We start from the raw sequence: 27,922 nt of genomic DNA on the forward strand, positions 1-27,922 counted from the left end.
GTGGTAGGTATAGCATAAAAAGCCTCAAAAGATACTCAAAAATAAATAAACAAGAACAAAAAACAGAATTCCACAAGAGAGTCCACCGGGATTAACAAGAGTACACAGAATACTAGGGCTGGGTGCTAACATACAAACACAGAGCAAATAACTGAGGAAAAGTAAGGGTTTAAATACAATCAGGGGAAACGAGGCACAGGTGCAAATAATAATGGGGATCAAGGGAAAACAAAAGGTCAAAAAGCACAATGGGGACATCTAGTGACCAAAAACCGGAACAACCCTGGCCAAATCCTGACACATATGTCACAAAAAAAAAAGTTTGCTCGTTTTTAGATAATTTACTTTTAAATGAAAAAAAATGACATAAAAAAGATTGTTTGGACAGCCCTATTTGTAAGCTTTTAAATAATATAAATCGCCACCGTTGACCTTTTCCAGTCATGAAGACATGGATGTCTTCCGGTATGGTGGGTTATGCAAAATAGGTCAACTTTGAGCACTTTTATCTCTTGAGTGTTTTTGAATCCAGGTCCAAAAAGTAACTTTCTGATTACTTCTACAATGGGCAAACATGTATGGAAAGTTTGTTCAAATCAAAAGAGGTGCTCTCAAAAAGTAATTGAATTCAAATGGATTTACCCAAAAGAGATATTGGTCTCAATGGGACATCCCTGCTTAAAAATAAAGTTGAATTCTTATTATACATTGTTTTATCAATGTAGGCATTAGTCTTCTACTGGTCCAATGAAAGTAGTGGGGTAGGGAGATGTAAGTGATATACAGTCCATGAGCAGAGAGATTGATTGCATATTGAATTGAATGATTTTTTTTAAGGCTAACTGTACGTCCAACCCTTAGTTGAACCCACACTGTCATAGGAAGCATGACATAACACATGAACTTAGATTACATTGGATTGTTCATCTTTAAATCTCACTGTATGTTAAATCCCACGCTTTCATAACACATGACATTATACGATGACATTTCAAACTGGTATCTCATGGATCTCGTTAGTGCTATTGAATGTTGGTGGCTTTCAAAGCAGATAGATTGAGTTTTTAGATGATATTTGTTGGTCGAGGTATTTGGGGGGTTCCAGTGACATGTGTGAATGTATATTCATTTCAATATTCATCATAATTATGTAATAGATATTTCATACATGTCATACAAATTCATTGTAAATAATATGTATGTATGTGAAACACTGAACTTCAATTATTTGGAAGGAATTTGCTATATGATTCCCTAGTTCTAAGGCATATTTTTGTCGAATTTTGAATATTTTTCATTTATTTAGTGGCTAAATGTTTTTTTTTTTTACCACAGCAATGTGAATTGGAATAGTTCTCCGTAACAGACTATGTGTCCAGGATAGTGGGTATTCCTTTGATGCGTTTGACTTCCTTGGCAGGCAGGATAAAAAGCAAGCATTAGGCTACGAATTGATAGAGAGAGAGCGAGAGTGTGCACAGCAGGAAAGGGTGGCCACAGCACTCAAGGGAGTGATTGAAAAAGCTTCTTTCACTTTCCCCAACGCACAAGTGGTTATTGCCACCCTGCTACTTCGAAAGACATTCACCCTGCTACCATACAGAGGGTAAACTCAAGCATTTCCCATGGCTGTGCCTCAAAACTGTAATGCCCGGGGTATAGTGGAGGAAGATGTCAGACGCAGGAAACAGAGAGTTCAGAGTAGCGCTACTTCTTTATTCACCACACAGGTGAAAACAACGCCACTCAAACAAATGCTCCAAAACACAGGGCAACTAAACAGTCCCGAACAACACACGTACACGTAAAACCGTGACTTACAGGCGTGCACAAGAGTACACATCAAACAATCCCGCACACCCAGCAGGTCGGCCCGGCTGGATAATAAAGCCTAACTAATTAACCTAACTAAACACAGGTGTAACTAATAAACAGACAAGGGGGGGGGGGAGAATCAGTGGCAGCTAGTAGGCCGGTGACGCCGAGCGCCGAGCGCCACCCGAACAGGAAGGCGAGCCACCTTCGGTAGGAGTCGTGACAAAAACCAAATGTTTACCTGGCCCAGCGTACCCCATCCTGAACTTGAACAGCCTTTATGACCAGATCCACCTCTACAAACCAGCAGTCCCTACTTTTGCATGGACCCTGAAAGACATTACCCACAAAAGCAGCCCCAGCACCTCACACAGGAGCAACAGAGCATCGGACAGCCCGCCCAGACCAGCAAGGCCCCCCACCTTCACCTAGAGGACCCACGCCGAGAGGACCCACACCAAGAGGACCTACATCCAGACCACACTGATAAGACCACATTTATCAGTGTCCCGAGCCCTGCTCATATAATCCCTACCATTGTGTCACTGAGTTGTCGTAGTGCTGCTGCAAATGTACATTATCCCAAGGGCATTGGCAGTCATAATGTAAATAATCTAATTTATGTCCCTCTAACTCCCCTGAATGCCCCCTGTCAATCGTACAGCTATTGTATGCTGTTATCATGCGCCTATGAACCTGAGTTATACTGAGGAATACCTGACCACTGTGACTTTGCCAAAATTAAGAAAATACTTGACCATGTGCAGACTCAGTGAGCATAGCCTTGCTATTGAGAGAGGTTACCACATGATAGGGTCACACATCAGACCTGGCTTTCGAGAGAAGACAGGCCATGTGCCCACTGCCCACTGCCCACAAAATGAGGTGGAAACTGAACTGCCCTTCCTAACCTCCTGCCAAATGTATGACCACATTAGAGATACATATTTCCCACAAATCACACAGACCACAAAGAATTTGAAAACAAATCAAACATTTGCTCTCCCATCTCCCCTGTGGAGGAGGAGGTTTCTGATGAAACCAAGATTGAACAATTTGGCCTGAATGCCAAGCATCACGCCTTGCACCAGCGGCAGGGACTGGGAGACGAGTGAAAGATGAACAGAGCAAAGTGCAGAGAGATTCTTGATGAAACCTTGGTGCTCAGGACCTCAGACTGTGGGGAAGGTTCATTTCCAAAATTGCAACAACTCTAAGCACATAGCCAAGACAACGCAGGAGTGGCTTTGGGACAAGTCTCTGAATGTCTTTAAGTGGCCCAGGCAGAGCCCGGACTTGGACCCGATCAAACATTTCTGGAGAGTCCTGAAAATCGCTGTGCAGTGACACTCCCAATCCAACCTGACAGAGCTTGAGAGGATCTGCAGAGAATGGGGAAAACTCCCCAAATACAGGTGTGCCAAGCTTGTTGCTTCATACCCAAGAAGACTCGAGGCTGTTAACGCTGCCAAAGGTGCTTCAAGAAAGTACTGAGTAAAGTGTCTGAATACTCAAGTAAATGTTATTTTTCAGTTTTTAATTCGAATTAAATGTGCCAAAAAAATCTAAAAACCTGTTTTTATTTTATCATTATGGGATATTGTGTGTAGATTGATGAGGAAAAAAATATATTTAATCACTTTTAGAATAAACCTGTAATGTAACAAAATGTGGAAAAAGTCAAGGGGTCTGAATACTTTCTGAATGCACTGTAAACTCCCATATCTGTTAGGCTAAATACTGCAGTGGGCAATCACAACACTCTAGTGGGACACAAACAACATTGTAAATACTACCAATATTTGAATGTCTTTATATTTTTTTAAACCTTATTGATATTGCAATATTTACTGTTAAATTTTAATATTTTTTGTTAGTGTTTTCTCACTTTTGTTTGTTTATTTCACTTGCGTTGGCAATGTAAATGCATGTTTCCCATGCCAATAAAGCCCCTTTGAATTGGAGAGAGAGAGAGAACAGCTACAATGAACACCTGTTTTTATGTCCCTCCACTACTCCACACTCTCCTGCTTTTACAGTATGTCCATCTCTCACTTTTTCTTTGTTCGTCTCTTTGTCTGCCTTCTAAACTGTTTCTTTGTCTCCCTTTCTCCCTCTGTCTCTCCTCTTGATCTTGTCTCTATCTCTTTGTTCATTCCTATAAATGGGAAACATGTTGTTCCACTATGGAACGGTTATGACTCTTTATGGTTAGGGATAGGTATAGAGGGGGGGGTTTATGGTAGGGGGTGAGTGGGGCCACATAGTGGGTGGAAATCTTTGGGGTCAATTTGTGTTGACCTACACCTGAGCCTGATGCAATTGTGATGTAATTAACTTACAGTACAAGACCACCCACATAAGTACAGTACAGTACAGTACAAGACCACCCACATAAGTACAGTACAGTACAAGACCACCCACAGAAGTACAGTACAGTACAAGACCACCCATATAAGTACAGTACAGTACAAGACCACCCACATAAGAGCTTCTGAAAGGAGACGGTTTTGTACTCTATAGTGTTGAATAAATCAAAGTACTGGGATGAACTGTTCCTCCTCTCTCATATATATTCAAATGACTTAACTTACTTATTAGGTTAAATTACCATTTGTTAATTTTGAGTCATAATTGACTCATTATGTTAGAATGGGCTTGTGGTGGCCACTGGAGGATTTCGTTAAGAACGGTTTACCGCTTGGTGACTGTAGCTGCAACATCAGTGGGCTGTGTGTGTGTGTTATCATGTCGGAGAGAGAGAGAGAGAGAGAGAGAGAGAGAGAGAGAGAGAGAGAGAGAGAGAGAGAGAGAGAGAGAGAGAGGAGAGAGAGAGAGAGAGAGAGAGAGAGAGAGAGAGAGAGAGAGAGAGAGAGAGAGAGAGAGAGAGAGAGAGAGAGAGAGAGAGAGAGAGAAGAAAAAGGCAACCAGTGAAGTACAAACACTATTGTAAAAACAACCCATATTTAAGTTGATTTATTTTCTCTTTTGTACTTTAACTATTTCCACATCGTTACAACACTGTATATAGCGATAATATGACATTTGAAATGTCTCCATTCTTTTGGATCTTTTGTGAATGTAATGTTTACTGTACATTTTTTGTTGTTAGTTACACTTGTTTTGGCAATGTAAACAAACATCCCAATTAAGCCCTTAGAATTGAAGAGAGGATTACATGTATGTTGATGTATTTCCCAGTGACAAACAGCCTCTGTTTTTTCTTTCTCTTCTTCCATCTCTATACCACCCCTGCTCGGGTTGCACTTCAAACCCATTTCAGCCATTTCACTGTCAGAGAGGCTTTCAAATAGCTACCTCACTATTTCATAAAGTTTCCCCTGTTTCATTACATGTTTGTCATTTAGCATTAATCTTATCCAGAGCGACACAGTATTGAGTTCATACATTTTCATTTTTTTTTTGGTACTTGTGGGACTTTTTTTGTTTGTTGGATATTTGATTTGAACCCACAACCCTGGGGTTGCAAGCGCCATGTTTTACCAACTGACCCACACAGGACCACAAAACAAAGTTTCTCATGAAACTTACCCTTTCGATTTACTGTTCTGTGATGCACTCATGATGAAGCTGGAGTATAATGTAACATGATGGGAGATTTACTAGCGAAGTAACATACTGTACTGTTGGAATGGTCCTCAGCCACGTGGAAACAGCCCATTATCTCTCCACAGACAGATGCCAGACATCTGTTCCTGTACACTATCCTTCCCTCCATCCCTCCATCTCCTCCTCACCTACTTGCTGCCAGCCAGGGGGTGTTATGGGTAGAGTTCAGAGTGTTCATCATCCTCAGTCTTTATCACAGGCACAGGTCCACTATCACCAGTTGAGCAGCACATCCAGAGGTAAACACACACACACACAAAACAAACACTGAATGCCACGGCCGTGGCCCATAATCCTCTCTGATTCAGCCAGGTCTGGCAGATGCTGCTGTATTGTTTGTTTGTTCAGCTCGGATGTAATCTGGCTGGGTGCAGGAGAGGGGTCAGTTGGGTGGTGTGGTGTGACTGTCATGCTGTACCTGCGCCATAGCTGAGGTTGTGGCCCTTAGAGAAGATGTGGGAAATGTGTTTGTATAGGCAATGTTTTACAAAATGATATTGGTTTCCTTACCCTGAAAGCAGTCTGTGTACCGATTGTCGTCGGGAGAAAGAGAGGACCAAGGTGCAGCGTGGTAAGTATTCATTTTTAATTTAATAAAGAATGAATACTGAAACAAAAACAATACACGACAAATGAACAGTCCTGAACGGTGCAACCAAACACAGAACAGAAAATAAACAACCACAACTCAAAAGTGAAACCAGGCTACCTAAGTATGATTCTCAATCAGGGACAACGATTAATGTTTTAGCATTTGTGGCACAAATCCCATTAAAGTTATGATATTAGCATTTTTTCAAATTATCTACAAGTGAGTTTGTTGAGCTTCAGAAACAATATTAGATACTTTCGGATGATTTGGACATGATGAGCAACCAATTCTAAGCATTCTAAGCAACCAATTCCCGTGACTTGAATGGGATTTGTGCCATAAATGTTGAAATGTTAGCATGTGGAAACAGTGTCAGGGGAACTAAACCAAAGCATAGATTGCTGTCATGCCTTGTCCATAGACTGCTTACAGGTTAAGGAAACAAATGTGTATTTTTTTTACTTGGGTGAACTATCCCTTTAAGTATTTTGTATGTATAAGTTTTGCATTGGAATGCTCATGCCCAGGCTCTTGGCCTGCAACTGAAAGTCTGTGACCTGTTTTCTTTCACCATGATTCTCACTTTTCCCCTCTCTAACCCTACCCCTTTCAACACTCCTATTCCCAACCCAACCCAAACCCCTCACGCAGAAATGTATGCGGTTCAACCCTAACGCGACTGTGTGGGTTGCCAAGCAGAGGATCCTGTGCACATTGAGCCAGAGTCTGAAGGATGTGCTGAACTATGGCCTCTTCCAGCCCGCCATGAACGGACGTGATGGGAAGTTCCTGGATGAGGAACGCCTCCTCCTGGAATACCCACAGCCAATCAGCAAAGGAGTTCCAGCTCTGGAGGTAGAGTGGCAGCCAATCACTGAAGTTGTTACGTATTTAAAAAGGTGTGATATTTCTATTTATTATGGATCCCCATTAGCTGCTGCCAATGCAGTATAATTACACTAGAAATCAATTCAAAAATATACGTGTGTGTAGAAGAATTGTGTTCGTATGCGTGTGTCACTTCGCAGTCCGCGCTGTTCCATAAGGTGTAGTTTTATACATTTTTTAAAGTCTGATTGTAATGCTTGCATGAGTTACTTGATGTGGAATAGAGTTCCATGTAGTCATGGCTCTGTGTAGTATTGTGCATTTTCCAGAGTCTGTCCTGGACTTGGGCACTATGAAGGGACCCCAGGTAGTATGTCTTGCGGAGTATGCATGTATGTCCAAGCTGTGTGCTAGTCGTACAAACAGACAGTTCGTTGCTTTTAACATGTCAATACCTCTCACAAAGACAAGTAGTGGTGCAGTCAATCTCTACTTTGAGCCAGGAGAGATTAGGGCTATACTGGTATTGATGCACGGACCGGTTTAGGTTTCTACTTTACCTTCTATAAGCATATTTCAAAGTTTGGTTTATTAAATGCGATATGCCGTGTATAAGGTACATTTTTATAGTTCACTTCGCTACTTGAGTCATATCTCTCCACTCTCTCTCTTCATTGTAATTTGCCTATGTCCCTCTTTGTGGCACTTGACCATATGACTCAGCAGTAGTCCAGGTGGGACAAAAATAGGGCCTGTAGGTCTTGTTTAGTTGATAGTAAAGTCAAGAAATCAGAGCAACACTTTATTACGGACAGACCTCTCCCCATCTTCGCTTCCATTTCATCAATATGTTTTGACCATGGCAGTTTAAAATCCAGGGTTACACCAAGCAGTTTATAGTCTGCTCAACTTTGCTAAGTATTGCAGTGATTTCAATTGCTGTGGTAGCAAACGTGTATAATGTTGAGTCATCGGCATACATACTGTAGATACACAGGCTTTACCCAGTGCCAGTGGCAGGTCATTAGTAAAGTTTGGAAAAAGTAAGGGGCCCAGACAACTGGATTAGGTTGGAGAGGCTCCCATTAAAGAGTACCCTCTGTGTTTGGTTAGACAGATAACTCTCAGATCCACGATATAGCAGGAGATGTAAAGCCATAACACTATACTTTTCTTCCAGCAGCAGATTCTAATCGATAATGTCAAAAGCTGCACTGAAGTCTAACAAAACAGCTCCCACGGTCGTCTTATTATCAGCCAGTCATCAGTCATTTGTGTAAGTGCTGTACATGTTGAGTGCCCCTCCCTATAAGCATGCTGAAAGTCAATTTTTAATTTGTGTACTGTGAAATAGCATTGTATCTGGTCAAACACAATTTTTTTCCAGAAGTTCACCGAGGGTTAGTAGCAGGCGGATTGTTCGGGTGTTAGAGCCAGTAAAGGGTGTTTTGCTATTCCTGGGTCGCAGAATGACTTTTGCTTCCCTCCAGGCCTGAGGGCACACACTTCCTGTAGGCTTAGATTGATGAGATGGCAAATAGGAGTGGCAATATCGTCCGCAATCATCCTCAGTCATTTTCCATCCAAGTTGTCAGACCCAGGTGGCTTGTCTTTTTTGATAGACAACAATTATTAATTCACCTCTTCCACACTCACTTTATGGAATTCAAAATTACAGTGCTTGTCTTTCATAATTTGTTTCAGTTATGCATGGATGTGTAGGTTCAGAATTTGTTGTTTGTATGTCATGCCTAAATGTGCTAATCTTGCCATTAAAAAAACAATATTGGTGGGTTTCGTGATGAATCAGCCATCTGATTCAATGAAAGATGGAGCCAAGTTTGCCTTTTTGCAAAAAATTATTTAAGGTGCTCCAAAGCTTTTTATTATCATTCTTTATATAATGTATCTTTGTTTCTGTCACGTTCTGACCATAGTTCTTTTGTGTTTTCTTTGTTTTAGTCTTGGTCAGGACGTGAGCTGAGTGGACATTCTATGTTGTGTGTCTAGTTTTCCCATTTCTATGTTTGGCCTGATATGGTTCTCAATCAGAGGCAGGTGTTAGTCATTGTCTCTGATTGGGGACCATATTTAGGTAGCCTGTTTTGTGTTGGGTTTTGTGGGTGGTTGTCTTCTGTCTTTGTGTGTCTGCACTAGACAGAACTGTTTTTTTTCACATTTGTTATTTTGTAGTGTTCACATTTATCGTCCTTATTAAACATGATGAACACTAACCACGCTGCGCTTTGGTCCTGTCCTTCGTCCACAGAAGAAAGCCCTTACAGTTTCATAGTACAGTTTCTTCTTTTTGTTCAGTTTAGTCACATGATTGCTCAATTTACAGTACGTTTGCCAATCGACTTATTTTCCATTCATTTTGCCTCATGCCTCTCATTCATACCATTTTTAAATTCCTCATCAATCCACGGGGATCTAACAGTTTTTACAGAAATGTTCTTAATTGGTGCATGCTTATTAGTAACTGGAAAAAGCTATTTCAGAAATGTGTCAAGTGCAGCGTCTGGTTGCACCTCATTACACACCAAAGACCAGAAAATATTATTTACATCTTCAACGTAGGGATCATCACAGAACTTATTGTATGACCTCTTATACACTATATTAGGCCCAGTCTTTGGAACTTGGTTTTCCTAGACATGGCTACTATATTATGATCACTACATCCAATGGTTTTGGATACTGCTTTAAAGCAAATTTCTAGAGCATTAGTAAAGATGTGATCAGTACATGTTGATGATTTCATTCCTGTGCTGTTTGTAAATACACTTGTAGGTTGACTGATAACCTGAACCAGGTTGCAGGCACTGGTTACAGTTTGAAGCTTTTTCTTGAGTGGATAGCTTGATGAAAGCCAGTCAATATTTAGGTCACCCAGAAAATATACCTCTCTGTTGATATCACATACATTATCAAACATTTCACACATATTATCCAGATACTGACTGTTAGAACTTGGTGGTCTGTAGCAACTTCCCAAAATAATAGGCTTTAGGTGAGGCAGGTGAACCTGTAGCCATATTACTTCAACAATATTTGACATGAGGTCCTCTCTAAGCTCTACAGCAGTGGTTCCCAAACTTTTTATAGTCCCATACCCCTTCAAACATTCAACCTCCAGCTGCGTACCCCTTCTTGCACCAGGGTCAGCGCACTCTCAAATGTTGTTTTTGCCATCATTGTAAGTCTGCCACACACACTATACAAAACATTTATTAAACATGAGAATGAGTGTGAGTTTGTGTCACAACTCGGCTCGTGGGAAGTGACAAAGAGCTTTTATAGGACCAGTGCACAAATTATAATATAATAATAATTCAAATGTTTCTCTTTATTTAGCCATCTTACATATAAAACCTTATTTGTTCATCAAAAATTGTGAATAGCTCACCACAGGTTAATGACAAGGGTGTGCTTGAAAGGATGCACATGACTCTGCAATGTTGGGTTGCATTGGAGAGAGTCTCAGTCTTAAATCATTTTCCACACACAGTCTGTGCCTGTATTTAGTTTTCATGCTAGTGAGGGCCGAGAATCCACTCTCACATAGGTATGTGGTTGCAAAGGGCACCAGTGTCTTAACAGAGCGATTTGCCAAGGCAAGAAACTCTGAGCGCAGCCCTATCCAGAAATCTGGCAGTGGCTTCTGATTAATTAAATCGGTAAATTAATAAAGAAAGAGGTGACTTTTTGAAAGAGTTTTACTTCCGAGTCCCAACCAATTAGCATGGCGTCTCTAGGGAGACTATTACCTTCTCATCCAATGAGAAAAACTGTCATTGCTACATGACACCATGTCATACATATCTGACTGACCCAAATCCTATTTTTTTTCTCTATCCTCTCTTCCACAGTTCCGCTACAAGAGCCGAGTCTACAGGCAGACCCATGTGGAAGAGAAGCAGATTGCCAAACTTCACACCAAGGTGAGTGGTGTGGACAAACGTCACACTCTCTCCTAACAACCAGCTGGGGTCTTACTGCACACATGCACTCACACAAACACAAACGCACACTGTTGGGAGTGTCAGAGATGCTGGAGTGTCACTTTATCTCACTGGCAACACACAGACACCCAAACATCTTCAATTATGTCAGCTGTTATCACTGTGAGCCTCTGTAGTCTCTCTCTAGTGTCCTGCCTGCATGTCTCTCTCTACTCTATGCTCTCCTGTCCGCATGTCTACTCTTTACTTTCCGTAAGAGTCAGGCAAGAAGATGGTGATATGGAGAGAGGAGGTTGGTCGTTATTTGCTCAACCACAGAGAGCCCGATGGCACCATTAACTTATTAAACTGATAATAAATGCCTTGCGTAGTTCAATCATGTACTGTATAGAGTTAAATTAGTGCCACCTACAGTACGCACTCAGTTTTCAGAATACATTATTAGCTTTGATTGTGTTGAGCTGGAGCAAAAATGTTCAACCCGGGAAGGCCCATATCTGCAACTGAAAACCCCTGTTTTAGGGGATGTTTGTTGAGGTGTGTTGCCCTAAGATCCCTTGTTGTGGGGGGACCAGTCCACCTGGGCTCTCTCTCTGCCTCCTGACAGGTGACATTTTTGGGTTAGGACTGGAGCAGCTCACCCTTAATTGTGTGTGTGTGTGTGTGTGTGTGTGTGTGTGTGTGTGTGTGTGTGTGTGTGTGTGTGTGTGTGTGTGTGTGTGTGTGTGTGTGTGTGTGTGTGTGTGTGTGTGTGTGTGTGTGTGTGTGTGTGTGTGTGTGTGTGTGTGTGTGTGTGTGTGAGAGAGAAGAGAGAGAGGAGATAACGACAGGGAGAGTGATGGGAACCTGTCTCGTACCTTTTAAATGCCACGTCCAACACTGGCATTTCACACCTTATAACCACACTCAATTACACAAGGTTTCGCAGCAGTCTGAAATTGAACCAGTAGAAGGTGGAAGAAAGCAACCAAAAAATGTGGATACAATTCTAAGGTGCTGTTACCAAGGTCGTGGGTGGCATTATACAAGTCCATTAGGCCAACAACCTTCATAGAAGTGTGAGAGACAAGTTCGTAATTGTGGTCCATTATCTGTTGGCGAGTCGAGTCAGGATGCCGTGGCAAAGGTGGAATTGGCCTGTAAATTATTCAATGGACGTATATTTCATGTCTCGCCTGTGCCCACTTAACCTGGATCATTGTGCATGTGCTCACACAGAATACGCACTTTGCATATCTTCCGCTGGTAAATGTTCACTGACTGTATGAGGAAAGAATTATGAATACATGATATATAATAATTCTAATTATGTTATTATACATAAATTTATGCTAAGGCAATACACACCTTTGTATTATGTGCCAATAAAGAATCACTGAAATGAGAGAGCAGTATCTGATGGAAAGCAAAGGGAGGGTGATCTAAAGAGAGGGTGGGAAGAGAGCACATGCTGGTCTCTATACTGGTGTACAGCTCCATGTACTGTATTTCTGACACATATAGATAGACTCTGATGACGCAGATGAGGTGTATACAGGTCCACCCCCTACTATGTTCTGCTCCTCCCTCCCTCCCTCCCTCCCTCCCTCCCTCCCTCCCTCCCTCCCTCCCTCCCTCCCTCCCTCCCTCCCTCCCTCCCTCCCTCCCTCCCTCATCTACTTCTCCATATGTTCATCATCATCCTGTTCTCCTCATTCTTCCTCCTCCCTTCCTCCTCTCCTCTCTTCCTATAGTGTTTAGGGAGCTGTTCTCTTATCTATTTATATCTGCCCTGGAAAGCAGATGAGAACACTCATCCCATTGTGTACTCTGTGCTCCAATCAGCACACCCCAATCATTCAATCTATCGCTCTTTCTTTTGTTCTCTCTGCCTCCTCTTCTGTCCCTGTTTTTCTCTCCCCTTCTCTCTTTTTTTTTTTTTTTCTAACCTTCATATCTCTGACCTGCTCTCACACACACACACACACACACACACACACACACACACACACACACACACACACACACACACACACACACACACACACACACACACACACACACACACACACACACACACACACACACACACACACACACACACACACACACACACACACTCTCTCTCTCTCTCTCTCTCTCATATTCTCTCTCTCATATTCTCTCTCTCTCTCTCTCTCTCTCTCTCTCTCTCTCTCTCTCTCTCTCTCTCTCTCTCTCTCTCTCTCTCTCTCTCTCTCTCTCTCTCTCTCTCTCATATTCTCCATCTCCAGGCCAACTTGAGAAAATTTATGGACCTCATCCAGCACCATCAGGTGGAGAAAGTATCTAGGCTGCTGGAGAGAGGACTGGACCCCAACTACCAGGATACAGAAACCGGTGGTAATAATACACACACACATGCACAAACACACAGATCATGAACACGGGTGGTTTGACATAATCACAGAGCTAACAAGATAGTTTGCGCAGTTCTAATAGAGTATATATACATTTTTCTAAGCTCTGTCTGTTCACCTCTGCTCCCTCTTACCCTGTTCTTATCCTTTGTCGCTAACTCTGTGTACACCACACAGGGAGGCCTATGGCCACTCTCCCCTATGCTAATGGTACTGATCTCTGAGATGCAGTGCCTTAGACGCTGCGCCACTCGGGAGGCCAACCATGTTTTAACCATGTCATAATTGTAAACCGTGTTCGTTTACAATTACGTTCTTACAAACAATGGAGTAAAACAAGCTTATATTGTGGTTTCTGATGGGGTTCTTCAAGAATCAATGGCTATATATAAATCATTCAAAAGTTGTTTTTTTTTAATTGATGGAGCAATAACACATTGCACTTTTAAGACAGGTATACAAAGATACCAATTCCTCTGTGAGATCTTGAAATGAATTGAAACAATTCAAATGAATATGGAATATGGAATAGAACATAGTTGTATGAGACGATGTTCTGGGCGACACAGTGGGTGGTACATTTTTGGGGGTCAATTTGTGTCGGCCTACATCTGAGCCCTATGTAATTGTGATGTAATTAGCTTGGGATTTACAACAGAACGTGTGTGTGTGTGTGTGTGTGTGTGTGTGTGTGTGTGTGTGTGTGTGTGTGTGTGTGTGTGTGTGTGTGTGTGTGTGTGTGTGTGTGTGTGTGTGTGTGTGTGTGTGTGTGTGTGTGTGTGTGTGTGTGTGTGTGTGTGTGTGTGTGTGCCTGACTATGCCTATGTCCATGTCTGTGTGTGCACTTCTACAACCAAAATCAATAGTGAGCCAGAGCTCTATAATTGAGCGCTATTCTACAAGCTGCTCTTATCCCTCAATCTCCCAGCAATAAGGCTTAATCTACCATTAGCACTTATATCCCATTAAAAACCCCTCAATTTCCCTGCTACAAGCCCTAACACCGGTTTCCTTTAGGTTCTTCTTTAATAAGTCTTAACTGAAAGGCTGCATTTGCTCTGCATTTATCCAGCTTGTCCAGTACTTTATTCACACAATGCTGACTGTGTCCCCAGCTCTTAAAATGCCGCAATACCTCTAACTAACTCGTGAAAATCTTTAGAACCCTTACAGTCCTAATGCCCCTAATAGCTTCACAGATTGCCTTAAAATCTCGACTAACCCCCCTTTTAGCCCCAAAATACCCTCCTGTGTTTGTTAATTTATGCTTAGAGCGTTGGAGTACATTCTGGCGGTACATAATGCCAGTTCAATGATGCTTCATAGGATATTTTTTTGTTTTACATTTATTTTATCTTTATTTAACTGGGCAAGTCAGTTAAGACCAAATTCTTATTTTCAATGCCGGCCTAGAAACAGTGGGTGCTCTTTTAGTGTAAGATATTTCCAAACCTCTGCCAATAACAGCTAGTTTTCAGTTTTGCTTGAAAAATTGCTCTTTGCTAAGAAGCTATTTTTGTGTCTTTTTGACCATTTTAATTGAAAAACAATCACAGGTTTCCATCCCATTTGTGACAGATTTTCAAGCAAATAGAAAAAATGATCTGCATAAAACAATAGGGGCATTTTCCACCAGAGAAGTGTTTTCATCAAACTGACTTTTTGCGGATCAAAGGCTGTGCGTATATGTGTTGCACTTAGAAATAACTTTTGCCGTTAAATTCCGTGTCTTGAATGAAAAATACAAGTTAAGTGGGTTTCCATCACATTTTCAATTCTGCTGATTGTTTTTGTCACAAAACAATGGTTGCGTGATATGGCAAATGTTTCCACTCTATTGAGATAAATGTTCCCACTCTATTGAGATAAATGTTCCCACTCTATTGAGATAAATGTTCTACACTCTATTCAGATAAGTGTTCCCACTCTATTCAGATAAATGTTCCCACTCTATTCAGATAACTGTTCCCACTCTATTCAGATAAATGTTCCCACTCTATTCAGATAACTGTTCCCGCTCTATTCAGATAAATGTTCCCACTCTATTCAGATAAATGTTCCCACTCTATTCAGATAACTGTTCCCACTCTATTCAGATAAATGTTCCCTCTCTATTCAGATAAATGTTCCCACTCTATTGAGATAAATGTTCCCACTCTATTCAGATAAATGTTCCCACTCTATTCAGATAACTGTTCCCACTCTATTCAGATAAATGTTCCCGCTCTATTCAGATAAATGTTCCCACTCTATTCAGATAAATGTTCCCGCTCTATTCAGATAAGTGTTCCCACTCTATTCAGATAAATGTTCCCGCCCTATACAAATAAATGTTCCCGCTCTATTCAGATAAATGTTTCCACTCTATTCAGATAAATGTTCCCACTCTATTCAGATAAATGTTCCAACTCTATTCAGATAAATGTTTCCACTCTATTCAGATAAATGTTCCCACTCTATTCAGATAAATGTTCCAACTCTATTCAGATAAATGTTTACACTCTATTCAGATAAATGTTCCCGCTCTATTCAGATAAATGTTCCAACTCTATTCAGATAAATGTTCCCACTCTATTCAGATAAATGTTCCAACTCTATTCAGATAAATGTTCCCACTCTATTCAGATAAATGTTCCAACTCTATTCAGATAAATGTTCCCACTCTATTCAGATAAATGTTCCAACTCTATTCAGATAAATGTTCCCACTCTATTCAGATAAATGAAAATGACTACATTGGATCTTTAACCAATGTGTCAGTGCCACTGCCAGTAGAAATCCACTTATTGACCAATGGACGGACAACAGTGTAGATGGATGAGTGGCCGAGTGTGGATGCATTTCGTGTGACTGCGGCGGTCGGATGATGAATAACACTGACAGTGGAGAACCACTTCGATTCCTGAGAAAATATGTCTGTGTAAGCACAGAGTAATGGACGGTGTTGTCACCATCACTGCTGATCTGAGTTTAATTGATGCACATTATTCTCTCCCTGTCTATGTTCTGTTCTGTGGTCTGTTTTTTTCTGTTCTGTTGTCTGTTATCTTGTCTGTTCTGTCTTGTCCTGTTCTGTTCTGTGGTCTGTTCTTTTCTGTTCTGTTGTCTGTTATCTTGTCTGTTCTGTCTTGTCCTGTTCTGTTCTGTGGTCTGTTCTTTTCTGTTCTGTTGTCTGTTATCTTGTCTGTTCTGTCTTGTCCTGTTCTGTTCTGTGGTCTGTTCTTTTCTGTTCTGTTGTCTGTTCTCTTGTCTGTTCTGTCTTGTCCTGTTCTGTTCTGTTGTCTGTTCTGATCTTTTCTGTTTGCTGTTCTTTTCCGTTTCGTTGTCTGTTGTGTCTGTGTTGTGGTTCCTCTATGCAGTGGTGTAAGTACAAATACTTGGAAATACTACTTAAGTAGTTTTTGGGGATATTTGTACTTTACTTTGCTCTTCATATTTTTGACAACTTTTACTTTTAATTCACTACATTCCTAAAGAAAAGTATGTACTTTTTACTCCATATGTCTTTCCTGACACCCAAAAGTTTTCATTACATTTTGAATGCTTAGCAGGTCAGGAAAATTTCTAATTCACACACTTATCAAGAAAACATCCCTGGTCATCCCTACTGCCTCTGAACTGGTGGACTCACTAAACACATGCTTCATTTGTAAATGATGTGTGAGTGTTGGAGTGTGCCCCTGGCTATCCGTAAATAAAATAAATACAAGTAAAATGGTGCGTCAGGTTTGCTGAATATAAGGAATTTGAAATAATTTACATTTTTACTTTTACTTTTGATACTTAATAATATTTTAGCAATTACATTTAATTTTGATACTTAAGTATGTTTAAAACCAAATACTTATAGACTTTTACTCAAGTAGGAATTCACTGGGTGACTTTTACTTGAGTAATTCTCTGTTAAGGCATCTTTATTTTTACTCAAGTATGACAATTCGGGACTTTTTCCACCACTGCCTCTATGGCCTATAATTCCTTTATGGTTCCATTTAGTCTGTTTTCTGTTCTGTTTCTGTTCCATTCCGACTGTGTTCCTATGATATGTTGCATTCTGTGCTCTGATCCATCTTTGGTCCCTTTCTTCTCTGTTCTGTTCTCTTCTAATTTGTCTGTGGTGTTCTAACCGTACTCACAAACAGTCTGTTCACTGTGTCCATCCCGTTCAGAATCACCAAAATGAAAGCTACTGTAAGACAACATCATAATTGTTGAAAATGAAGGGGAAAAACGATGGACCGAGAGAATGTTAACCTCATTCGACCATCGTAAACGATCAAGCTTCCATTCTGAAACTAAATGAGAGTGCAGCGGTCATCATGTTGGATCAGTCTAACAGAATGTGGCCTCAGGCAAAATAAGGTAGAGACCCATGGTCTACACTTTATCCTGTCCATGTCATTCTACAGAGACCCCCCTGACATTTGCGGCCCACCTGGATAACGTGGTGGAGATTATAAAGGTTCTGAAGAATGGAGGGGCTCACCTGGACTTCAGGGCCAAAGATGGCATGACGGCCCTACACAAAGCTGCTAGGTCCAAGAACCAGGTTACTCTGATGGTACGGACACACACACACCAACTCACGCATGCATACTCACATGCACATGAACACACACAACATTAACACTGCCACTCTTAAGCTTACCCATACCTTGTATTGATAAGTATTGTATTTGTATTTATTATGGATCCCCATTATAGCTGCTACTCTTCCTGGGATCCAGCAAAATGAAGGCAGTTTATATTTGAAAAACATTACAATACATTCACAACAGATTTCACAACACATTAAGTGTGTGCCCTCAGGCCCCTACTCTACTACCACATATCTACAACACAAAATCCATGTTGACGTGTGTGTACAGTATTATCGTGTGTCCGTATGCATGTGTCTGTGCCTGTGTTTGTGTCTCTTCACAATCCCGCTGTTCCATAAGGTGTATTTTAAATCTAATGTCAATGTGTGTGCGCCTGCCTGCATCTGTGTGTATGTGTGTGTGTTGCAGACCCTGTTGGAGCTTGGTTTGTCTCCAGACTATAAGGACAGTCGGGGTCTGACGGCGCTCTATCACACAGCCATGGTGGGAGGAGATCCGTTCTGCTGTGAGTTGCTGCTATATGAACACGCCGCCGTCTGCTGCCAGGACGAAAACGGCTGGCATGAAGTCCACCAGGTACACACACACACACACACACACACACACACACACACACACACACACACACACACACACACACACACACACACACACACACACACACACACACACACACACACACACACACACACACACACACACACACACACACACACACACACACACACACAGAGGCTGGGGAAAAACACACACAGGCACACACATGTACACACACATATTTTTTTCCCTGTATGTGTGTATGTGCGTGTGCATGTGTGTGTACTGACGGTTGATAGCTCTCCTCGACCCTCTCCCTTCCTGTTCTACTCTGATTGCTATCAGCTCTAGCCAGCGGTAATGTCACACTTCCTGACGTACTGTGCTGTCTCTCCTCTGGAACATGGCACTGTCAGCATATCAAACACAACCCTCTAGGTTAGCCTATCAGTTATCTATCATCAAAACGCATTCATTTTCATCCTCCGAAAACGAGCCTTGCCCATGGGCTACGGAAATGCCTGTTTCCTTTGCTCTCTCCCTCGTTCCCCCACTGGCTCTCTTTCACTCACTCTCTGTCAACCTGATACTATAAATTACTTTGGATCTATGTAGGCTTTCGAATTATACTTTGATACATCATTCCTAATTTAGCACTGGTGTCTTTCTACATCTGTTCACTACACCCCCCCCCTAGAATTGATTCTTCCATCTGATGACTGGGTTCAAACTAAGGACGTAATATCACAAACTCCAAGGCCTCTTATGCCGAACGCTGACATCTACTGGACATGGCATGTAACTGCAGCCTGAATGTAGGGAAACGCTAAGACTGAGACTGTTATATAGCTTGTTTCACCATGTATATCATATGTGGTATATTTAACCAATAAGGCACGAGGGGGTGTGTAAGAACAGCTAAGGGCTGTTCTTACAGACAACGCAACGCAAAGCGCCTGGATACAGTCCTTAGCCATGGTAAATTGGCCATATAGCACCAACCCCGAGGTGCCTTATTGCAATTCTAAACTGGTTACCAACATAATTAGTCCAGTAAATCGTTTTTTTTTGTCATACTCGTGTTATCTGTTTATAATTATAAAAAGGGTGGTTTGAGCCCTTAATGCTGATTGGTTGGGATGAAGCTGTGGTATCTCAGACCATATACCAAGGGTATTTACTGCTCTAATTATGTTGGTAAGTATTCAGACCCTTTGCTATGAGGTTCAAAATTGAGCTCAGGGGCATCCTGTTTATATTGATAATCCTTGAGACCTTTCTAGAACTTGATTGGAGGGAGTACCAAAACATTTATGCAGCATTGAAGGTCCCCAAGAACACAATGGCCTCCATCATTATTAAATGGAAGACATTTGGAACCACAAAGACTCTTCCTAGAGCAATCGGGGGAGAAAGGCCTTAGTCAGAGAGGTGACCAAGAATCCGATGGTCACTCTGACAGAGGTGCAGAGATCCTCTGTGGAGATGGGAGAACCTTCCAGAAGTACAACCATCACTGCAGCACTCCACAATTCAGATCTTTAGATGGTAGAGTGGCCAGACGGAAGCCACTCCTCAGTAAAAGGCACATGACATCCTGCTTGGAGTATGCCAAAAAGGCACCTACTAAAGGACTCTCAGACCATGAGAAACAAGATTCTCTGGTCTGATGAAACCAAGATTGAACTCTCTGACCTGAATGCCAAGCATCACGTCTGGAGGAAACCTGGCACCATCCCTATGGTGAATGTTGGTGGCAGCATCATGCTGTGGAGATGTTTTTTACTGGCAGGGACTGGTAGACTAGTGAGGATCGAGGGAAAGATGAACAGAGCAAATTACAGAGAGCTTTTAAAATTTTTTAAATGCTTTTCGGCGAAAGCATAATAAGCTATTATCTGATAGCCTGCACCATCTGCACCAGCAGTGAACAAAGGAGCTAGCATATTTCAACCCTGCAGGCGCTACACAAAATGCTGAAATAAAATATAAAACATGTATTACCTTTGACGAGCTTCTTTTGTTGGCACTCCAATATGTCCCATAAACATCACAATTGGTCCTTTTGTTCGATTAATTCCGTCCATATATATCCAAAATGTCCATTTATAAAGCATGTTTGATCCAGAAAAAAACAGCTTACAAAAACACAACGTCACTACAAAATATTTCAAAAGTTGCCTATAAACTTTGCCAAAATCTTTCAAACTACTTTTGTAATGCAACTTTAGGTATTTTGAAAAGTTAATAATCAATCAAATTGTAGACGGGGCAATCTGTATTCAATACAGTCTTGCGCAACTCACAAAAGTGTCCCCAGTTCCGAATTGGCCTACTTCTTCATTGCACAAATGAATAACAACCAAATTCCAAAGACTGGTAACATCCAGTGGAAGCGGAATTTGCAAATAAATTCATAGAAAATCCTACAATGTGATTTTCTGTATTTTTGTTTCTCATTTTGTCTGTCATAGTTGAAGTGTACCTATAATGAAAATTACAGGCCTCTACCATCTTTTTAAGTGGGAGAACTTGCACAATTGGTGGCTGACTAAATAGTTTTTTGCCCCACTGTATATCCATTGTTTTGTCAAAATTGCTTAATTCAGGTTGGGGATCATTGATGGACAGCGATATTCAAACCTTGTCTCGGATTTTCAATCAGATTTAAGTCAGGACCGAGACTGGACCCCTCAGGAACACTGAACTCCTCTTGGAAAGCCAATCTGGTGTGTCATTGGCATTAAAATTGCGACAAGCATACACACACATACCACGACGATGCCCAACCACATAAATTGAAAATACGGTGGTTTAAATATGGTTTCACTCTGTGGGTTTTATTGGAAGTTACTCTACTCTACCTGGGATCCAAACACATTAAGGCACTTACATTACATATAAAACAGTGCATCATATAACTTTAGCGCTTGTGTGTGTATGCAGTGTGTCTGTACCTTTGTGTGCGTCTCTGCACATTCCCCACTGTTCCATAAGGTGTATTTGTACCTGTTTTTTAAATAAGATTCTACTGCTTGCATGTGTTACCTGATGTTGAATAGAGTTCCATTTAGTCATGGATCTACTGTATGTAGTACTGTGCACCTCCCATAGTTTGTTCTGGACTTGGGGATTGTGAAGAGACCTCTGGTGGCTTGTCTTGTGGGGTATGCATGGGTGACCGAGCTGTGTGCTAGTAGTTTAAACAGACAGCTCGGTGCATTCAGCTTGTCAACACTTCTTACAAAAACAAGTAGTGATGAAGTCAAGTTCTCTTCAACTTTAAGCCATGAGAGATTGACATGCATATCCTTAATGGTAGCTCCCTGTGTACCTTTAAGGGCCAACCATACTGCCCTGTTCTGAGCCAATTGTTCCTCTTTGTGGCACCTGACCACACTACTGAACAGTAGTCCAGGTGCGACAAAACTAGGGCCTGTTGGACCTGCATTGTTGATAGCATTGTTAAGAAGGCAGAGCAGCACTTTATTATGGACAGACTTCTCCCCATCCAAGCTACTCTTGTATCAATATACTTTAGCCATTACAGTTTATAATCCAGGGTTACTCCAAGCAGTTTAGTCACCTCAACGTGCTCAATTTCCACATTATTAATTACAAGATTTAGTTGGGGTTTAGGGTTTAGGGACTGATTTGTTCCAAATACAATGCTTTTAGTTTTTGAACTATTTAGGACTAACTTATTCCTTGCCACCCATTCTGAAACTAACTGCAGTTCTTTGTTAACCTATCTGGGATATGTGGGTCGGTAGCGTCCCACCTGGCTAAAAGCCAGGGAAAATGCAGAGCGCCCAATTCAAATAAATTACTATAAAAATCTAACTTTCATTAAATCACACATGCAAGATAGCAAATTAATGCTACACTTGTGAATCCAGCCAACATGTCCGATTTCAAAAAGGATTTTCGGCGAAAGCAAATGATGCTATTATCTGAGGATAGCCTAAAGGCGCAACACAAAATGCAGCAATAAAAATATAATTCATGCCTTACCTTTGACGAGTTTATTTGGTTGGCACTCCAATATGTCCCATAAACATCACAAATGGTCCTTTTGTTCGATTAATTCCGTCAATATATATCTAAAATGTCCATTTATTTTGCCCGTTTGATCCAGAAAAACACTGGTTCCAACTTGCGCAACGTGACTACAAAATATCTCAAAAGTTATCTGTAAACTTTGCCCAAACATTTCTACTTTTGTAATACAACAAGGTATTTTTTTAACGTAAATAATCAATCAAATTGAAGACGGGATGATCTGTGTTCAATACAGGAGGAAAACAAACTGTAGCTAGCTTTCTGGTCAAGCGCCTCTATCTAACAGTACACTTCAAGTTACCCTCGTTCAAGATGGCCGTACTTCTTCATTACGCAAAGGAAAAACCTCAACCAATTTCTAAAGACTGTTGACATCCAGTGGAAGCGAAATTAACTCCAAGAAGGTCCCTTAGAAATCTGGATTCCCAATGAAATCTCATTGCACAGAGAGTTACCTCAAAAAACAAATCTGAATGGTTTGTCCTCGGGGTTTCGCCTGCTAAATAAATTATGTTATACTCACAGACATGATTCAAACAGTTTTAGAAACCTCAGAGTGTTTTCTATCCAAATATACTAATAATATGCATATCTTATCTTCTGGGGATGAGTAGCAGGCAGTTGTATTTTGGGCATGCATTTAATCCGGACGTGAAAATACAGCCCCCTGTCACCAAGAAGTTAAGTGTTGTAGTCATTTCAGTTGCTGTGGTAGCTGATGTGTGTAGTGTTGAGTCATCTGCATACATAGACGCACTGACTTTACTGAAAACAAGTGGCATGTCGTTAGTAAAGATTGAAAAAAAGTAAGGGGCCTAAACAGCTGCCCTGGCTAATTCCTGATTCTACCTGGATTATGTTGGAGAGACTTCCATTCAAGAACACCCTCTGTGTTCTTTTAGACAGGTAACTCTTTATCCACAATATAGCAGGGGATGTAAAGCCATAACACATACATCTTTCCAGCAGCAGACTATGATCGATCATTTTAAATCAACCCTCACAATCTTTTTATTATCAATTTCTCTCAGCCAATCATCAGTCATTTGTGTAAGTGCTGTGCTTGTTGAATGTCCTTCCCTATAAGCGTGCTGAAAGTCTGTTGTCAATTTGCTTACTGTAAAATATCATTTTATCTGGTTTAACACAATTTTTGGTGGTGGCAACATAATTTTATGGGTATGCTTGTCACCAGCAGGGCCTGGGGAGTTTGTCAGGATAGAAATAATTATGAAAGGAGAAAGTCCAGGTAAAATGTGAAAGGAAAACCTGCCTCAGTCTTCTGAATACCTAACCCTGCGATATAGTTTTATTTTTCAGTGGGACAATTACACAAATATTAATGAACACACATAATGGCTTTTCAATAGGTGTGGAGTGCTCCCAATAGGTCCAGCCTCAGTCCTGACTTTAAATATGCTTGAAAATCTGAGACAAGGTCTGAATATTGCTGTCAATCCATAATTCCCAACCAAATTTTTCTGAGCTTGAGCAATTTTGCCAAAAACAATGGATATATGTTGTCCTAAGAGTTGTCTTGAGCTGGTAGAATGATTCTAAAAATGATTTACAGTTGTAATTGCTGACAAAGTGATTGCACCAAGTATTAAGTCTGGGGTGTGAAGACATACGCGTTCATTTTAAATGTTCGATACTTTTTCTTTCAAATTAAAAATGTGCAGCAGGTTGTGTAGATCTGTAGGAGGGGGGAAAAAAGTAATGTAATCCTTTTTTAGATTTAGAATGTCACAACTGTGAAAGCGGTGTGTAGACTTTCACTAGTCACTGTATAATAAATATAGCAATTATAATAAACATTTATTGTTTTCTGTGTGTGTGTGTGTGTGTGTGTGTGTGTGTGTGTGTGTGTGTGTGTGTGTGTGTGTGTGTGTGTGTGTGTGTGTGTGTGTGTGTGTGTGTGTGTGTGTGTGTGTGTGTGTGTGTGTGTGTGTGTGTGTGTGTGTGTGTGTGTGTGCGTGCGTGCGTGCGTGTGTGCGTCTTGTACAGGCTTGTCGGAATGGCTATGTCCAGCACCTGGAGCATCTGCTGTTCTACGGGGCGGACATGAGCGCACAGAATGCCTCAGGGAACACAGCGCTGCACATCTGTGCTCTCTACAACCAGGTGAGGTGTGTGTGTGTTTGTTTGTTCATACATGTCATGCAGGTGAAAGAGGACCCAAAAGCGACTTAACAGAAACAGAGTTTATTCAAGTCCAAACAGGGAATAACAGACATCCTCTAGTCTGTAGAGGGGAATAACAGGAGAAGCGGCCACAGACTGCAGGTCGCCGGGTAGGCGCAGGCCGTAGTTGACAGAGACACCTGCTCACACGCAGCATCTGATGAAGGTAAAAACACGACAGGACAGGGCGAAACACAATCACAGCACGGTGAATACTAAACAAGGAACCGACAGGACAGGAACGGAACACAAAGGAATAAGTAGGGACTCCAATCAGGGAAAGGATCGGGAACAGGTGTGGGAAGACCAAATGATGATTAGGGGAATAGGAACAGCTGGGAGCAGGAACGGAACGACAGAGAGAAGAGAGAGCGAGAGAGTGAGAGAGGGAGGGGGAGAGAGAGGGATAGAAAGAGGGAAAGAACCTAATAAGACCAGCAGAGGGAAACGAATAGAATGGGGAGCACAGGGACGAGACATGATAATAAATGACAAACATGACAGTACCCCCACTCACCGAGCGCCTCCTGGCGCACTCGAGGAGGAATCCTGGCGGCAACGGAGGAAATCATCGATGAGTGAACGGTCCAGCACGTCCCGAGACGGAACCCAACTCCTCTCCTCAGGACCGTAACCCTCCCAATCCACTAAGTATTGGTGACCCCGTCCCGAGAACGCATGTCCATGATCTTATGTACCTTGTAAATAGGTGCGCTCTCGACAAGGACGGGAGGGGGGAGGGAAGACGAACGGGGTGCGAAGAAAGGGCTTAACACAGGAGACATGGAAGACAGGATGGACGCGACGAAGATGTCGCGGAAGAAGCAGTCGCACAGCGACAGGATTGACGACCTGGGAGACACGGAACGGACCAATGAACCGCGGAGTCAACTTACGAGAAGCTGTCGTAAGAGGAAGGTTGCGAGTGGAAAGCCACACTCTCTGGCCGCAACAATACCTTGGACTCTTAATCCTGCGTTTATTGGCGGCTCTCACCGTCTGTGCCCTGTAACGGCAAAGTGCAGACCTCACCCTCCTCCAGGTGCGCTCACAACGTTGGACAAACGCTTGAGCGGAGGGAACGCTGGACTCGGCAAGCTGGGATGAGAACAGAGGAGGCTGGTAACCCAGACTACTCTGAAACGGAGATAACCCGGTAGCAGACGAAGGAAGCGAATTGTGAGCGTATTCTGCCCAGGGAGCTGTTCTGCCCAAGACGCAGGGTTTCTGAAAGAAAGGCTGCGTAGTATGCGACCAATCGTCTGATTGGCCCTCTCTGCTTGACCGTTAGACTGGGGATGAAACCCGGAAGAGAGACTGACGGACGCACCAATCAAACGACAGAACTCCTCCAAAACTGTGACGTGAATTGCGGGCCTCTGTCTGAAACGGCGTCTAACGGGAGGCCATGAATTCTGAATACATTCTCAATAATGATTTGTGCCGTCTCCTTAGCGGAAGGAAGTTTAGCGAGGGGAATGAAATGTGCCGCCTTAGAGAACCTATCGACAACCGTAAGAATCACAGTCTTCCCCGCAGACAAAGGCAGACCGGTAATGAAGTCTAAGGCGATGTGAGACCATGGTCGAGAAGGAATGGGGAGCGGTCTGAGACGACCGGCAGGAGGAGAGTTACCCGACTTAGTCTGCGCGCAGTCCGAACAAGCAGCCACGAAACGGCGCGTGTCACGCTCCTGAGTCGGCCACCAAAAGCGCTGGCGAATAGACGCAAGAGTGCCTCGAACACCGGGATGACCAGCTAACTTGGCAGAGTGAGCCCACTGAAGAACAGCCAGACGAGTGGAAACAGGAACGAAAAAGGAGGTTACTAGGACAAGCGCGCGGCGCGCAGTGTGCGTGAGTGCTTGCTTAACCTGTCTTTCAATTCCCAGACTGTTAACCCGACAACACGCCCATAAGGAAGAATCCCCTCGGGATCAGTAGAAGCCACAGAAGAACTAAACAGACGGGATAAGGCATCAGGCTTGGTGTTCTTGCTACCCGGACGGTAAGAAATCACAAACTCGAAACGAGCGAAAAACAACGCCCAACGAGCTTGACGGGCATTAAGTCGTTTGGCAGAACGGATGTACTCAAGGTTCTTATGGTCTGTCCAAACGACAAAAGGAACGGTCGCCCCTCCAACCACTGTCGCCATTCGCCTAGGGCTAAGCGGATGGCGAGCAGTTCACGGTTACCCACATCATAGTTGCGCTCAGATGGCGACAGGCGATGAGAAAAATAAGCGCAAGGATGAACCTTATCGTCAGACTGGAAGCGCTGGGATAGAATGGCTCCCACGCCTACCTCTGAAGCGTCAACCTCGACAATGAATTGTCTAGTGACGTCAGGAGTAACGAGGATAGGAGCGGACGTAAAACGTTCTTTTAGAAGATCAAAAGCTCCCTGGGCGGAACCGGACCACTTAAAACACGTCTTGACAGAAGTAAGAGCTGTGAGAGGGGCAGCAACTTGACCGAAATTACGAATGAAACGCCGATAGAAATTAGCGAAACCTAAAAAAGCGCTGCAACTCGACACGTGACCTTGGAACGGGCCAATCACTGACAGCTTGGACCTTAGCGGAATCCATCTGAATGCCTTCAGCGGAAATAACGGAACCGAGAAAAGTAACGGAGGAGACATGAAAAGAGCACTTCTCAGCCTTTACGTAGAGACAATTCTCTAAAAGGCGCTGTAGAACACGTCGAACGTGCTGAACATGAATCTCGAGTGACGGAGAAAAAATCAGGATATCGTCAAGATAGACAAAAACAAAGATGTTCAGCATGTCTCTCAGAACATCATTAACTAATGCCTGAAAAACAGCTGGCGCATTGGCGAGACCGAACGGCAGAACCCGGTACTCAAAATGCCCTAACGGAGTGTTAAACGCCGTTTTCCACTCGTCCCCCTCTCTGATGCGCACGAGATGGTAAGCGTTACGAAGGTCCAACTTAGTAAAGCACCTGGCTCCCTGCAGAATCTCGAAGGCTGATGACATAAGGGAAGCGGATAACGATTCTTAACCGTTATGTCATTCAGCCCTCGATAATCCACGCAGGGGCGCAGAGTACCGTCCTTCTTCTTAACAAAAAGAACCCCGCCCCGGCCGGAGAAGAAGAAGGCACTATGGTACCGGCGTCAAGAGACACAGACAAATAATCCTCGAGAGCCTTACGTTCGGGAGCCGACAGAGAGTATAGTCTACCTCGAGGAGGAGTGGTCCCTGGAAGGAGATCAATACTACAATCATACGACCGGTGAGGAGGAAGGGAGTTGGCTCGGGACCGACTGAAGACCGTGCGCAGATCATGATATTCCTCCGGCA

At 42.5% G+C, this 27,922-nt stretch overlaps 1 pseudogene; it reads left to right on the forward strand.

Annotated features, from left to right (window-relative positions):
- Positions 1 to 27,922, forward strand: part of LOC124033952 — a 243,101-nt pseudogene that overhangs the window by 76,091 nt on the left and 139,088 nt on the right.

Source organism: Oncorhynchus gorbuscha, linkage group LG04, assembly GCF_021184085.1.
Source record: "Oncorhynchus gorbuscha isolate QuinsamMale2020 ecotype Even-year linkage group LG04, OgorEven_v1.0, whole genome shotgun sequence".
NCBI lineage: Eukaryota > Metazoa > Chordata > Actinopteri > Salmoniformes > Salmonidae > Oncorhynchus > Oncorhynchus gorbuscha.